The following is a 17928-nucleotide window of genomic DNA, read 5'->3' on the forward strand; positions in this document are numbered from 1 at the left end:
GAGTCTATCCAGTCCTAACCAATACAATTGACTAGGGATCAACTGATAGGGCTGGAACTTCAAGATCAATCTTTTTAACCTAGCTTTTTCTATGATCATCTATCCTATATAGTGTGAGGTCTACTCCAAACAAATATCATCGCTGAACATTCTAAAATATGTGCATCTATTTGATCACCCTTCTTGAACTTCACGAAGCACTTGGGTAGGTCCTAGGGTTTCTTCTATCATTTAGCTTTCAAAGACTTTGACTGTTTGCTTTTCTCCTCTAGCCTCTTGTGCCTTAGGTGGAATGGGAGAGGTGGAATTGCTTATTGTTTAAGAGTTTCAAGCGAGCACTAATGGCTAGTTCTCACATAACCAACGTGCTATCCTTCTCTATGAGTGTAATGAGCTTACCTTGATGCCCGATCGAGTGGCTTCCTCTCTCAAGCACTCCGATAGCTCCATGATTCTTGATGCAAGCTCAAGCATCCTCAAGCCTCCACCTCCAAGCTCCATCCTCCATAGCCACACGTGAGACAAGAGAAGAGAAGAGAAGAGGAGAGAAGAAGAAGAAGAGAGAAGATGATGGAGAGCTTCACCTACTTGATCCATCACCCTCACACACTCACTCCCTCACACTCTCACACTCCCTCCCTCAAGCACACACAAGCAAGTAAAGAGAAGAGAATAGAAAATAAATGAATGTTTCCTTGGAAGATAATATTAGGTTGATTGACTTGATTGTGCTTGATTATTAACTGTATTAATTAAGGAAGGATATTTGCATGGGTGGATCAACTCCATGATCACACTGCGGATTACTGCGAGAGGGCACTGCTCGATTTATGGGCCGAAGGTCAAGTGCTGAAAAGGCCAACCATGGAAAGTGTGTCTCTCTCCTAGCTCACTTCGGGTCAGTGGAGCTCTGGACACCCCTTGCCAAAACCGGTACAGATTTGTAGACTGCCGTGAGCCCAATGTCTAGGGCATTAGAAGATCCTATTCTAGATAATGGATAGAAATTATGGTGCCATGTGATTTGGACCGGGTACTTTTGTTGGATAGAAGGGATAAATAATTTCTCCTGTATAGGCAGGAGACAAAGATTAACCAAAAAATAAGTTAAGGAACTTGTTTGTCAAAAGGAATGCTTGCACTGTTTTCATGTTTGTGTTATAAGTTATGCGAACGAACCCTGTTCCCTAAAAGGCTTACTTAATGAAGATGATTTTAAATGTCACACATAAATGTGATAGGACCTAATTAGAAAAATAAAGCTATCAAGGGAGGCGGGTGGGCAGAACCTCACAGGTCTGTCCTACGGTAGTGTGGTCCTAGAGAACTAGGAGGCTTCTCACAAGGTTTTACCGATGTTTGACCTTTAGGTATTGTTAGGTTAGAACCTGATTCATACCGTTTTAAGGGACTGGAATGGGACTATGCCTTATGGGTAGAGAGGTTGAGCAGCACATCCCTCTCATTTCCCATTCTCTTTGAACCAAGCATGGTATGGATCAGCTTTGAATTGGGTATCTCTGCGTAAAGTAGGATATCTAGTACCTAAGGCTAGAATAATGTTAGGAGACCTTGACCCCTAGGAACCCGGATATCAGGTCGATCCTAATGGATTCAGCTGCGAACGTTTCCTTGCTAGGGGGGACTCGGAAAATCCTAGGCAAAAAACCCTGGAACATTCCATGGGAGTTCCGAGCAACGACGCTTAGAATTGTTTCTCGATAGACCGCTAAAATGTGCTTGGACAGCCGATAGGCGGGCAGGTTATAGTTGGTATCAAAGCAAAACTTTGTAATGATGCGTGATTGATTAATGCATGGTTCATAGACATATCTTTAACAGAATAACCTAAGTGGTATGGCATAATTGTCAGGCACCTTCTACATCCACAAATGCTGATATACAAGAGAAGAAATTTCTTCTCAAGCAAATTAAGGCACTCGAGTTTGATGGAGAAGGAATAGATGTCGTAGCCGAGGCAGAGATTTGGATTGATTTGATGTATAATCATTTCTCTGCTTCGGGAACTATTGCTACCAATCAAGCAATGATAGCCAAACTTAAGTTAGTTGGCCAGGCTCGGTTATGGTGGAAGCAATGGTGCAAAGATCAAGGTGTTTCTGAAGCCGCTGTCACTTGGGCTTAGCTAAAGGATGCTATACACGGATGATACCTTCCACCAACCTGCTAGAACTTTGAGGATGAATGAATTCTTTAAGCTCAAGAACCTGGAATTAACCCTGGAAGCTTACTACTTAAAGTTTGTAACCCTACTAAAATACACACCGCCTATGGATATTGCGCAACAAGTATCCAAGTTTTTCTATGGCTCAAACACTCCTCTGAACCACTGTCTTGAGGCAATGCATCCAACGGATATTGCGCAACAAGTATCCAAGTTTTTCCATGGCCCAAACACTCCTCTGAACCACTATCTTGAGGCAATGCATCCAATGAACTTGCAAGATGCGTTACTTCAAGCAAAGCCAATCATCCAAGAACTTGGATCAGGCAAAGATGATTCCCAAGATCAGGACAAGAGATGCCACTTGTGCGGAGAGTTAGGGCACATCCGTAGGAGATGTCCCTACCTTCAATACATCTGCTGGACACATCCAAGCTAATTGTCCTGATTTAAGTCCAGAAGATAGTGAACCTCCAAGGAAACGAAGCTACACAAGTGCAGTCTTTGGACATATAGAGGGATCAGATGAAGACAAAGACCTAGAACCTACAACACCTCTTTAGGATGATTAGAAGTCCTAGAAATTTTATCAACATGAAATACAACTTGCATTGGAATAAACTTTACTCTTGTAACTAAAAGGACAAAGTTCATCCCAAATATTCAATAGATGCAATTTGCAAAGTACTCGTATCAAGAGATGTGAAACCGCGACTAGATGTTATGTAATAAAATCCATGCATAGCATAATAGCATATAAAGTTCTAAGGTATTTTTTATTTTTCCTTCTTGAAAGTTAGTAGTAATGATGTTGTAGTTTGCGCGTTTTTCGGATTGCATGGTAAACAATCTGGCCTAAAGGAAATCCATTCCCAAAAACTCAGATCTTTGCCCAAGCCCTAATATCTCAAACTGTTAGTTCATTGAGAACTTGTTGTTGTGCATAGTTAACACAAATAACAGTCATAAGGATTAAAGTTTGAATGCCTTGAAGTTTGTCGAATAGCTACTAAGTTTACCAATCATAGTCGGGGTGGGCTAGATGTAACAACAAGTCTAGGGCAAGCGAAGAGCTCAAGGATTGGGGAACCCTTAGTCAAAGGAAAGACATATACTTTTGTACTTATTGGGAAGAAGATTGGGTTATCAATCAATATAAGTGATTAATAGAACTTATGTTTTATACATTGTTTGAAATCTTAGTCAAAAGAAGGGAGTGTTAAGTAATTCTTACGTAGAAGCGCTCTTTGATCCCAAGGGGGAGACCAAGTATGCGATGGAAAGATTATTGTAACTATTCCTGCAATGTTTGGAAAATGATACCATTGTTTTTGTTTATTGATCAAATAAGGTCCTAAATGCTTTTGCATTAAATTGATTGTTGGAATGTGATTTGGATTATTATTCAAAGTGCTTGTGTTGATGGTAAATGCATGGCAGGGGTTTATGATGACAATTTTCCATGGGAAATAGAGGAATGTTTCCTTGGAAGATGATATTAGGCTGATTGCTTTGATTGTGCTTGATTCTTAACTAGTAAATTAAGGAAATATATTTGCATGGGTGGATCATCTCCAAGATTGTACCATGGATCATCCCCAAAGGGCACTGCTCGATTCATGGGCCGAAGGTTGAGTGGTGAAAAGGCCAACCACGGAAAGTGTGTCTCTCTCCTAGGATGGTTGGGGTCGTGGAGCTCTGGATACCCCTTGTCGAGCCCAGTATGGAGTTGTAGACTGTTGTGAGCCCAACATCTAGGGCGTTGGAGGATCCTATTCTAGATAATGGATAGAAATTATGGTGCCATGTGATTTGGACCGAGTATTTCTGTTGGATAGAAGGGATACATAATTTCTCCTGTATGAGCAGGAGACAAAGATTAACCTGAAAATAAGTTAAGGAACTTATTTGTCAAAAAGACTACTTACATTGTTTTCATGTCTGTGCTATAAGTTACATAAATGAACCCTATTCCCTAAAAGGATTACTTAATGAAGCTGATTTTGAATGTCACACATAAATCTGATAGGACCTAATTAGAAAAATAAAGCTATCAATGGAAACGGGTGGGAAGAACCCCGACGGGTCTATCCTACAGCAAGGTGGTCCTAGAGAACTAGAAGGCTTCTCACAAGGTTTTACCGATGTTTAACCTTTAGGTATTGTTAGGTTAGAACTTGATTCATATCGTTTTAAGGAATCGGAATGGGACTATGCCCTACAGGCAGAGAGGTTGAGCGGTGCATCCTCTCATTTTCCATTCTCTTTGAACGAAGTACGGTATGGATCTACTTTGGATTAAGTAATCTCTGTGTAAAGTAGGATGTGCAGTACCCGATACTAGAATATTGTTAGGAGACCTTGACCCCTAGGAACTTGGATATCAGGTCGATCCTAGTGGGCTCAGTCTTAAACATCCCATTCCGAGGTGCACTCAGAAAACCCTAGGAGCGACAAACCCCAAAACATTCCATGGGAGTGCTAGGGGGCAATGCTTAGAATAGTTTCTCGATGGACCGCTAAAATGTGCTTGGATAGCCGACAGGCGGGTACGTTACATGGTCGCAATGCAAAGGGATTACAAACTCTTGGTTCTATAGAAGGCAAAGCTTGAAATACAAATGAGAAAACTCCAGGAGAGCATGGAAGAGCTTGCCATGCTAGAAGTAGAGAGAGTACAAGAGCAAGAATAATGGAAAAAAGAGAAGGAACAAGGAAAGCATTGAATGCAAAGACAAAGGCAGGAACAAGAAACACTAGAAAAGAAGATTGAACGCCTAACATAAGAAAAAGAAGAACTTGTGCAAAAATGGAAAAGGTAGGAGCCGCTGATAGTGGCCCTTTCACAAAGGCAAGGTGAGGCTTGGAAGAGATGAACAAGAGGGTAGAAGAATGGGCTAGCCAGAATGAGAAAAGATTCAAATCCTTGGCACACTGTCTCACTCAAGCCGAAAAAGAAATGATATTTACTGAAAGCATAGTGACAACCATCCAAGTGAGCTTCCAAACCTAGGAACGCGCCTTCTTGGACACCCTACTAGATGTCACTCAGAAAGAGGAAGGAGAGTCCATAGAAACAATAAAAAAGAAACGAGGATTGGCTCGTAGAGCACTGAAAGAAAGACTACATATGCTGCCACAACCTAGTGGAGTTGGCCCAAGCCTAGAAGAGCAACGCCATTATCTCCTATTGGCAAGCATAACCTCACGGGAAGTGGACGCGCTCAGGTTCATCGAAGAAGTACAACAGGGGCCAAACCAGGAGAGAGATATTGATGAGAAATTTGGAATGGGATCACATAAAGAGGAGCTGGTTGCACCGCCTCCTTCCTCGAGACCTAAAGAGCAGCAACACGCAGACACTTCCACAGAAAGAAAGGCAGCATTGAGGAAAATAAGGAAACAAATGGTGGAGGAGACAAGGAGAAAATGGAATGCCAAGGGAGCAAGGGCACCGAAGGCACCTATCCCACATGTGAGAACAACACCCCAATAAGCTTCCATGCCAACCTTGTAATTTGGGAGAGGCAAGAAATGGCCAGGAGACCCTTCGACCTTAACTTCCAATTCCCTACCACCCTGCGTAGGGTTTTACCCATCAAGGTGGTGGAGGAGGTGATTAAAATTGGAGGTAAGCTTGAGCAGAAGTGGTTGAAGGAGAGAGCACAAAACCCCACTTTATGGGCCACTAAAGATGCCGAATTTTGGCAAAATAAAGTTTTTGAAGTACCAAGGTCCGTGTCCGGCTACGAATGCCAACCTACTTGGAGAAGAAGGGTCTGCGACACCAATGTGGACACTTGGATGGCCTTTTGCAACACTCAATCCTTCGAGTGAAATGACCCAACTTCATGCCCTACCTTCAAAGGGTCAGAGTGAATTTTGACTCTAGTGTCCACAGTCTCTATGACTTTCCTATAATTTATAACCCTCATTGTACTATGTATGAAGATGTCCTCGTCTTCACATTAGAAAACTTGTATGATACCCTAATCCAATTCATGAACGAATTCTCTTCATACCTTGACCCGCCTTTATTACTACTTGTAACTACCTTAGATTTCTTAGGATACTCCTTAGGCCAGATCCCACCCTGCAGGAGCGCGGCCTCCCAGTACTCCATTTTGATCCTAACGCTATAGATAGTTGCACAATGGCTCGACTAATGATGCGAGCTACTCTATTGCCTTCATTTTTCTTAGCTCTTCTAGAGAACATGAATGATAGCCACTTCACCCACTGCAATCATCCATTCCTCTTCACCACCACCCTTCAAGTTTGCCTAAACCTCAAGGGGTATCTCCAAAGCTATCGATTTCTTAATAAATCTATTAAGCCCCCTTCTCCACCTCACTCCAATGACGAAGACTAAACTTCTGTCATGACTATGTAGCTTTACTATTATTATTATTAAAAAAAAGAGAGAAAGAGAGAGAGAGAGAGAAACAAAGAGAAGAAAGCAAAAGGAAAAGATATCACACATTGACACCTCAAGTTGCACATCCACCACAATCACTGCACCTAGGGATTCTCAAGTTAGGTGCGTTCGATGGCCCTGGTTGGCTAGCTCCATTCCTAACCCCTTAGCCTTATTTTGATCCCCCATTTCATGCTTAGGTTACATCAAGGGCGGGACACACCTAGGGAGGTAACACTCGCCTATGGTTAGACTTGTCACCCTAAACTACACACACCGCACTTCCCTTATGCACGAACTAAGTCCTCACGTGAGCGGAAATGCCCAGGGTTTTGCTCCTAGTCCCACTAGCATGTGCACAATGCATCAAACAAAAATGGAACACACACTCAGGCAGTGTATCTTCTTTTCTTTTCAGGTACAAACAAAGGCCCTAACCACTAGCCTTGGAGACCCCATCATCCATGCAATGCACTCCCCATCTTATGCGACAATGTCACCATTCCAGTGAAACAAAGCAGGGGCACACAGAGGCAGCCCCAATCAAAAAGTGAATGAAAAAGCTCATTTGGAACAACGCGCAAGAGAAGGCAACCACGAAGGGCCAGGAGATGAATCCATCTAACACCATATTCAATTTTAAATATGGATCCGCCCATCAGTCTCTCTCCCCCCCAGGATCCATTGAACACCATCGTCAATTTCAAAGGCATAAATCCCTCTAGCACACCTTCCACCAGGGCTCGTATAAGGGCCTTCCAAGTCCATAAATCCCTCTAGCACCAAGGATCATATCCAATGCAAGGGCCTTTCAATTCCAAAAATCCCTCAAATATGTCCATAAATCCCTCCAAGACCAGGGCTCATTCCAAACCTAAGAGCCTTTCAGTTCCATAAATCCCTCCAAGACTAGGGCTCATTCCAAAATCAAGGGCCTTTCAGTTTCATAAATCCCTCCAACTGGTCCATAAATCCCTCTAACACTAGGGATCATATCCAACTCAAGGGCCTTTCAATTCCAAAAATCCCTCTAATAAGTCCATAAATCCCTCCAACACCAAGGATCATATCCAACGCAATGGCCTTTTAGTTCCATAAATCCCTCCAATAGGTCCATAAATCCCTCCAAAACCAGAGCTCATTTCAAACTCAAGGGCCTTCAAGTTTCATAAATCCCTCCAACACACCTCCCAACATGGCTTGTACACAAACTCAAAAATCCACTTGGCTACTCCAGTAGTAGAGTTTGACTTACCACCCAACAAGTGCCATGGGAGGACTGGCACTCAACTAGGAGGGGGATAATGTTAACCCTCAAACAAACAAGGTGAAAAATCTAAAAAATCTAAAGCAAAAGACAAGGCCAAGACAAAAGCAGAATGGAGGACGAAGGCATGCCAAGAAAAATCGAGAAACACAAGAAGTGTGAAAAAGTCCTAAATCAAGGAGAGGTGCACAAGGAAAAGCGCAAGTCAAAACTTTTGTAAAAGAGCACAAGGCAAACCACGATTTATTTTGAGAGTGCCATGCAAATTGTAAAGGTAAATGGGCAGTAGAAAGGAAGCTAGAAAGACAATGGAAAAAAGGGCTAGGCTGGCCATGTAAAAAAAGAGGATAAGGGGATGACCACCCAAAAGGGATTTAGGGTTTTGTATATAAAGTTAAAAAAGTGAATGAGAGATCATTCTTTTGGTGTATGGCAACAAGAGATTTAGGACGTTATTTGATCGATCAACAAAATTAATGGTATTCTTTTCCAAGCAATAACCTTTCCTTCACGTACTTGCTCTCCCCCTTGGGATCAAAGAGCGATTCTACGTAAGAATTACTTAACACTCCCTTCTTTCGACTAAGGTTTCAAACAATGTACAAAACATAAGTTCTATTAATCACTTATATCGATTGATAACCCAACCTTCTTCCCAATAGATACAAAAGTATATGTCTTTCCTTTGACTAAGGGTTCCCCAATACTTGAGCTCTTCGCTTGCCCTAGACTTGTTGTTACATCTAGCCCAACCCTGACTATGGTTGGTAAACATAGTAGCTATTGGAAAAACTTCAAGGCATCCCAACTATAATCCTTATGATCATTATTTGTGTTAACTATGCACAACAACAAGATCCCAATGATATAAAAATTTGAGATATTAGTGAGGGCTTGGGCAAAGATCTTAGATTTTTCAGTAATGGATTTCCTTTAGGCTAGACTGCCTACCATGCAATCCGTCAAACGTGCAAACTACAACATCATTACTAACTTGCAAGAAGGGAAAATCAACAATACCTTGGAACTTTATACACTATTTATGCTATGCATGGATTTATCACATAACATCTAGTCACGGTTTTACATCTCTTGATACAAGTACTTTGAAAATTGCATCTATCGAATATTTGGGATGAATTCTATCCTTTTAGTTAACCTATTCACAGGTGGCAAAGTACTATCTAATGCATCTTATGTGGAAATCAAAGCAAGCATCCATTAATTTGGAAATATGTTACTTATGACCAGCACCGCAGTTGGATTGGCAGTGGTGTCCTCACCCAAGGCTTTGTTGCTCATTGTGGGGCTTCCATCTATGCACGTCATTTTTCCCTTGGGGGCCATCCTTAATCTTTGCGAGTCACACACAACTCCCGCACCTTGTGCTCAATTAGTGGGGCCAATAGGGGAGAGAGTTGAGTTTACGAATGGGGGATAATTCTGCGAGACGATATAGGTTCACGGCTATGGGGGGGGAAAGAGATGTGTGTGGCCACCCTCTTCGGAGGGGAAGGGAAAGAATCTCTCTCCCTCTCTCTCTCTTTATTTTTCCCTCTTCTTCTTCTTTCTCTCTCTCTCTCTCCCTCTTCTTCGTCTTCCCTTCTTCTTCTTCTCCTCCTTCTCTTCTTCTCTCCTCTCTCTCTCCTCCCTCTCTTACCCTTATTCTCTTCTCATCCCTCTCTCTTCCTCTCTTCTTCTTCTTCTTCTCCTCCTTTTCTTCTCTCCTCTCTCTCTCCCTCTCTCTTACTCTTCTTCTCTTCTTAGCCACCATCTGTCGACGTCTGCATGGTGGTGAGGTTTCTCGTGTCATCTAGGTGGCCTTAGAACGGGTAGACGTGACCTCCCTTCTCACCCATGTCATCATCCTCATCCTCACGATTATCGCCATCATCATCCACAACATCTTCGACTTCCTTCTCTTTGTCATTGCCTACATCACCACCCTCCACCATGTCAACTGCTACTTTCCCTTCCTTTCCATCGTCATCATGACTCCTCTCCCCCTTCCCTCATCCTCTCCCTCCTCCCCCTTGCCACCTATCATCGGTGACAACAAGGGGGATTTTTTTTATTTCCTTAATTAAAAATAGGGAGGGGGTAATTCCTATGTGGGGTGAGGACATCACATCCTCTCCCCCTTAGAGAACTTGAGATGTCCTCATCTCGATGTATTAGTGGGCTTAGGGCATGTGGGTTAGGACCAACCATGCATCCGTTGTACTACTCTGATCACTCATAAATATGCGGTCTTTTGAAATAGCAACTTATTGTATTAGATCTATCCGAGTCCAGATTACAGGGGAAGAGTTTATTGTAGTTACATATCATGGGTATCTTCAAGGTTTTTCCTAAGTAACTCGTATATTTTGGATCATTGGAGCTTGTACACTTTTATTCCTTGTAAGTTCAAGTTCTCTTTGAGCTCTATTGGGACAATTGACATAGTTATGTCCAATGTTGTGGCACTCGAAGCATCAGTGTTTAGGGCGCTTTGGACATTCCCTTTTGAAATGACCTAACTCCCTGCAATAAAAACAACACAAAGCTTTATCACCTGCGTTCACAAGATTCCTGGTTACCCTTTGCAGGATTTTCTTCACTAGACCAAATTGCCTTAGGATCCTTTTAGCGGATCGAAGTGGTCCTTTATCTCAAAAACTCTATTCCCAGATTGTCCTTTCCTTAGTTTGATTGAACTCCATGAACAATCGGCTTTGCTTCTAATACTAAATAATACTTCCAAGATTCGACATTCTGGAAAGACCCAATCCATATTAGTTGAGAAGAAATGACTTAAGAGAAATTCATTGCAAGTTATTACTATCATTCCTTGCCAGAGTATCTCTAGTCATTTGCAAGTTCTAGACTCAAAATAGATGCAACTCATATTACTCAGGTTAACTGTAGTTATTACAAGAGTAAAGTTTATTCCAATACAAGTTGTATTTCATGTTGACAAAATTTCTAGGACTTCTAATCATCCTAAAGAGGTGTTGTAGGTTCTAGGTCTTTGTCTTCATCTGATCCCTCTATATATTCGAAGGCTGCACTTGTGTAGCTTTGTTTCCTTGGAGGTTCACTGCCTTCTGGACTTAAGTTAGGACAATCAGCTCGGATGTGTCCTAGCTCATTGCAGCGGAAGCATTAAAAAAATCTTTTTTGTTGGATAAGCGAAATAGATGCGCGTCTGGCAGTTCGTCCATAATGCCTTGTCCAGCCATTTCTCCCGTGGGGATGCGAGATAGATGGTCATCCATGTAATGTTGTTTTCCCTTACGCATCACCATGAAGAAATCAAACTCCAAAAGCAAAAGAAGCCATCTAGTAATGTGTCCTATAGTGCATGGTTTGTTAACCAAGTACAACAATGCTTGATGGTCAACAAAGAAAGTAAAAGGCGTAGCCAGAAGATAATGTCAAAATTTCTTTACGAAAAACACCATGGCCAAGCCCTCTCACTCCATTGTCAAGTAATTCATTTCAGTCTAAGTGAGTTGTCTACTAGCAAAGCTCACCGGGTAGTCTAGATTGTGTTCACCAAGTTGGCACAACACAGCTCCTACGGTGTATTTCGAAGCATCAATGTGCACGTGAAATGTGAGTGTCCAATCTGGGGCTCGTAGTATTGGTGCTGTGGTTAGATACTTTTTTAGTTCCTTATATGCGCATTAGCATTCTCTGGTCCATTTGAATATAATCAAAAACTTGTATAGAGGTCTAGCAATCAATGCATAGTTTAACACAAATCGTCGATAACACCTTGCACAGCCTAAAAAGTAGTGAACACCCTTGTAATCAATTGGGGGTGGAAGATCGACAATGACCTTGATTTTTGAGAAATCTGTGGCAATGCCATTCTTTGACACCATGTGTCCTAGGATACATCCATGCTTCACCCAAAACTGGCACTTCAAGGGGTTCAATGAGAGGCAATATAGCCGACATCGTTCAAAGACCGCTCAGAGCCTATCTAAGTGTTCTCGCCACGTAGAGTAAACATACAAGTCATCCACGAAGGCCTCTAACTCCTTCCTCAACATGTCTTTGAATATTGTACACATCAATCTTTGGAAAGTGATTGGCGCATTAGTCAATCCAAAAGGCATGACTATGTAGGCAAAGACTCCCCATTCAGTGGCAAATGCAGTCTTATGCCTATCGTTAGGATGCACTTGCAACCTGATTGTATCCAGAGAAATCTTCCAAAAAACTGTAGGCCTCTTTTTCTAGTTACTCTCTCGGCATGTGCTCGGTGTATGGCAGTGGGTAGTTATCTCTCTTCGTAGCTGTGTTTACCTTCTTGTAATTGACACATACTCTAATCTTCCCATTCTTTTTTAGGACAATGACTATGGGCGAGACCCAGTCCGTGTGTTCAATTTCATAGATGAATCCTGCTCTCATCAATTTTTCAATTTCTTCCTTAACAACATGAGCATGCTCTAGATTCATGGGATACAGTCGCTGCTTGGGCAGGCATTGCGTCAAGTGTCATGGGTATGTTGTGAGTCACCACACTCAAGTCTACCCCTTTGAGTTCCTCTAGGGAAGAAAAGACATCTATATGCTCCTATAGGAGAGTAATGAGACTTACTCCATCTTGCTCAGCCAAGTCATCCGCTATAAAGACAGGTTGTGGGGTCCCCCCTTCCTTAGCTAAATCGACCTCTTTGACCTTGGCAGGTCCCTTGATTAGTTCATTTGCTTGCCTCTATCGTTTGGCTCCCAGCAAGATCACCACCCTATCTCCCTTTTCAAACTTTGTGGATCATTTTGGCAGGTTTTAAGGTTTTCGTTGTTCGTTTGTCTGCATTTCTTTGCTCCACGTCTGTCTTTCCTCCTTTAAATGTCGACATCATAAGTGGATGAGTAGGTCCCCCTTAGTGCATCTAATCTTGGGAGACCTAGGTATTTCAGGGTCACTATCTGACCTAACTTCTACTTAGAAATTGAATGTTTTGTCTTCACTAGAAGAGGGGCTCTCTCCTGGTGGTCATAGCTCAAAAGGTGAGTCTGTTTGTAGTAGTGGTGTGTCACTCGATTGGCCTAGGCATGCTTGCTCATAGTCAATTACACCAATGTGCTCTAACCAAGTTCGAGTGAGTCTGACTACTTTCTCTATTCTATGTTCTCTCTACTTGTGTGGTCTAGGGTCTACTCGTATTTGTTTTATTATACACCCCCCAATGTCATACTCTAGCGTATCTATTTTCCTTTTGCTCTCATCACTGAAGGAACAGCAGTCCTCATTCGTCGTCGGAGCTGTCTTTGTCTGGTTGCTCCTCGTTCTCCTAGTTCTAACAATTCTCTTATTGTTGGTCGAGGAGTAGAGCCCGATTATATCTCAAGTTTAAATTGTGTATCTTGGACCATCGCCATTCAGGCTCGTCCAAGAGGTCTTGGAGTGGTTTAAGATTCGTTGTTGGATTGCCCACCAACTTGTTGGTCAAGTACCCTAGAATCTCAAGAAGCTCTCATCTATTGTTTGGAATTCGGAATACAACATAATTAGGTCTTCCATGTAAGCTCTCGGTCATCATGCAGACCGGCATTGAAGGTATGTCCTTGAGCTTGCCAGTTGCCTTGATGGCTTATTCATACTCCTCAGTATCTGAGAACGGTAGGTTGATGGTAGCAAGAACATGCATCTAGTCTCGCTTGTCCTCAGGGCTTGGGATATACTTGGTAAGGGTCCCATAGGATCCCCTAGTCTGTCCATCGCCCTTCAGCATGGTGGAGATGGCATCTAGGTTGATTGGCATAGTCTTCCAACAAGTGTCCATCTCTACTCTTATAGCTTTTGTTCGATTATCTAAGAAGATAAGACAATTGCCGCCCCAGTCTTCTATGACTCTCGCATTGCACATCTAGGGTCAGCCTAGCAGGATGTCGTAGTCCACTCCCTTCATGACTATGAAGTCAACAAAGAATTGGATTCCTGCGATCTTTACTAGCCAACATTTCAACACTCCGAACGGTTTCACCTTCATTCCATTTGCCAGTGTGACATTAAACCTAGCAGTCTTGACCGGTGGGTTACCCCAAGTTTGGAGTACCGCATGGCTTAGCACACTCACTCCTACCCCTGTGTCCACGATCCCCTTTCTAGTGATGTCCCCCAATGCTAAGGCTGGTAGGACTGCATGCATTTCCATGCCCTCCCAAAAGGCATTGACGTGGAGGGATTTAGGCATGAAATGCAGTGTCAGACTCGGTATTTGAGTTTCCGCATCCTGCTCAAGCAAGTATTTGGTAATTGGCTTGTTTGATTCTTCAACCCATTGTTTCAGCTCTAGCCATAGTGTTGGATGTTGCATAAGCGGGTCGCCTAAGCATAGAGTTACAGGGGTGGTCACTAGTGTATTGAGGAGGTTGCTAGTCACTTGACTCTCTCCAAAGTCTGTGGTTTTTGGCGAATGACCTTAACTGTTTTGATGGCCCAGAGAATTTATACTTTGCCTACGCGGTTGAGCTTGTGGTATCATTGCCTCCCTTGATCTTGGTTGGGGGAGAGAGATTGGCATGCTTATGATTGAGAGATCATCGATCTTGTCTTCCAGTGTAGGCTCAACATCCTTCAGGTGCTCTTGGGCCTCCTTCACGCATTCTTTTACCTTCTTGGTAGCTTCGAGTTGGCGCTTTAGACAGGGGTACTCCCCAACCTTAGTACTTCCCTTTTCAACCGTCCGAGGAGCTGACGTTTCTTCATCAACATCAATGACTTTCCCTCCAACCAGTAGTGTCGTGGTACTTTCAATTTTGAGGGTGACTTTAGCGTCTGGTCTCTTCTTCCTTCATCTCTGATTCTTCTTTCCAACTAAGTTTACATCAAGGTTGCTACGCCCTGGTAATGATATGCCAATCTACTTTGTCTACGATGAGCAGGTCATGACATGCAGTGGGATAGGTGTGGCCTCCCCGTCGAGTGTCTTGACATCAAACAACCCCAATGGATCCGATGGCTCGTTGGTGCGCAGATTGGTTGCCATATGTGCGCGTAGTGAGCGTCAGAAGGTCCCCAAGAACAAAGGAACTCTACTTTTTGCACACAAATCAATGTAGAAAGCTTGCATGACATGAACAAGAGACCAATTGGGTGCAATCTTCTCCCATGCCTTGTGTGAGCGCTCCACAGAGCATGTATTTCATATATTATTCATCTTCAAGCTCAAATAATAGCCCAAATTACAAAATAGCACGCTTTAGCTTTTAAGTTTGCTTTTGTGCCAATAAAGAATTAAAGCTAATGGGCGCCCAAGAGGTCAGGCGTACCCAAATACAATGTCCAATACAAGTATTTAAATCGTGCGCCCATGCGCATACAAAAATAATAAATAAATATTAAGTGCTTTGATAAATAAGCGCAACAAAATATAGGCGCCATGCCTAAGATATGCGCCCATCAAAAATATTGGCAATAATTTGAATACACGCTATCCTCCAATGCTTTCCACTGCCACTGCTACTTGCTCTACACATCAACTGAAGCATTCACAATTGTTAGAAAAATAATACAATTCAATCGACAAAAGTGAATACCTAGCAGTCTTCAGCTACATAAATAAATTGGTTAGAAATCAATCCTAACCTTAATTTATCACGAGTGCGCACTCTAAACTCATAAACGATTATTAATTTAAATATGTATTTTACGGAATCACCCATGTACACATAAAATTAACAAAACGCCCGAAAAGGATAGGCGTCCCCATCGACTTCTCGCACAAAGAATCCACTTTGTGTATGAGCCCCGGTAATAAAAGTTTACAAAATTCACCGCAAAACCTCACGGAATCCATCGTGGCACGGAATCCACCGTGGAATATGCCTCCTAGCATCATATCCCCGGGGTGGGATAGCAATTGTCCTCAATTGCTATTAGCTCAATGTGGAGCTAACAGAGTGGGGAAAGCATTTAAGTCTCTAGCATGCATCCATTGGGCCTCTTCAACAGGATGGTTTTTAAACTTGACCAAATATCTAGAATATCTATGGCCAGTTCTAGTGGTCATAAAGTCAGTATCTATAATAGTTTCAAGCTCAAGGATTCCAATTTCATCATCTAGCAAATGAAGGTTTTCATAGACAGGGTGTACAAGTAGTTGGCCTCTAAAGGGTCGTAATAAACTGATATGGAAGGTGTTGTGGATTTTCCAATGTTGTGGTAGTTCTAGTTTAAATGCATTGTCATTGATTTTGTGTATGATCTTGAATGGTCCATAAAATCTAGGTGCTAATTTCACAACTGGGTGTTTGTCTACACTTTGTAATCTACGTTTTTCTATGCGTAACCAAACATAATCATCAAATTTAAAATGCATAGCCTGTCTTTTCTTATTTGCTTGTTTTGTATATGATTGCTGGGCTTTGGCAATCATATCTTTAACTTCATCAAAAATAGCAGTATGCAGGTTAGCAATATCATCAACTGTTTGAATTTTGTTTGATAATGATGCAACAGGTGTAGGTAATCTATATCCATAAATAACTTCAAATGGTACTTTCTTTGTAGCTATATGTGGTGTATTATTATATGCAAACTGAAGTAAATGTAGATGTGTATCCCATGTGTGTGGTTTTGAAATGGTGTAAGCACGTAAAAGATCTAAAATGGTACTGTTAGTAGCTTCTGTTTGTCTGTTTGTTTCAGGATGAAATGCAGATGAAAATTCAATCTTTGTTCCTAAGTTAGTAACCAAAGTAATCCAAAAATTGTTACAAAATCTAGAATCACGATCAGAAATAATAACTTTTGGTAAACCATGATTAGTGAAAACAGTTTTCAAAAACAATTGAGCAGCTTGAGATGCAGTTAAAGTTTTCTTGCATGGAATAAAATATGCTTGTTTGCTAAACCTATTTACAATAGTCCAAATCATATCATGGTTAGCTTTAGTGTTAGGTAAACCAGTGATAAAGTCCATTGAAATATGTTCCCATGGTCGTGATGGAATAGATAATGGCATCAGTAAACCATATTGTTTACCATGATGTCTTTTAACTCGTTGACAAACTAAACATTCAGATACAAAGTTAGATACATCAGTGTCCATATGTGGCCAATAAAAATCTTCAGTCAATGTACGCAAAGTAGATATAATACCTCTATGACCTTGATATGGATGACAATGAATCTCATGCAAAACAAATTATCGTCACACATAATCTTTTTTCATAAAACATGAATCCATTATTGTAAGACAGTGAATCAATAGGAATCCAATTATTTGCAGCTAATTTATTCCAATCAACTTGAAAAGTAAGATCCTGATGATAAGTATCTTTCATAGGGATAAGTGAATCAAATGATATCACAGAAATATTATGAATTGTCGGTCTTCTACTTAAAGCGTCAGCTACAACATTCTCTTTTCCTGGTTGATATTGTATAAGGGGATGAAAACTTTGAATAAAAGCGGCTCATTTTATGTGTCGTTCAGATATTTGTGGTTGACTAAGGAGATGTCTAATGCTTTATTGGTCAGTTTTGATCATAAATTCAGAACCCATTAAATAATGTATCCATTGACGTAAGGCTTGTACTACAACTAGCAATTCTTTATCATATGTAGAATATTTAAGTTCAGATGGTTTGAGTTTACAGCTAGAGTAGGCTATGGGATGATTATCTTGCATAAGGACAGCTCCTATTCCAGATCCACTAGCATCAGACTACTAAAAAGAATAGTCTATTAAAATCAGGTAGTTGTAATACAGGAGCATGGATTAAAGCATGTTTCAATAAATCAAAGGATTTTTGTTGATTGTCAGTCCAATTATAAACAATACTCTTCTTTAAAATTTTAGTCAAAGGTAATGCAAGTAATGAGAAATTTCGCACAAACTTTCTGTAAAAACTAGCAAGACCTAGAAAAGAACATAACTCATGCACATTTTTGAGTATGGTCCAATTTAAAATTGCTTCTATCTTTTTAGGGTTAACTTTAATACCTTCTGATGAAACAATATGTCCTAGATATTCAATTTCTGTTTGGAAGAATTCACTCTTTTCTAGATTAGCATGCAATTGATTGTCTTTTAACAACTTGAAAACTA

The sequence above is a fragment of the Lygodium microphyllum genome, chromosome 13 (genome assembly GCF_053477565.2).
Source record: "Lygodium microphyllum isolate KBCC chromosome 13, Lygodium_microphyllum_v1.1.10, whole genome shotgun sequence".
NCBI classification, from domain to species: domain Eukaryota; kingdom Viridiplantae; phylum Streptophyta; class Polypodiopsida; order Schizaeales; family Lygodiaceae; genus Lygodium; species Lygodium microphyllum.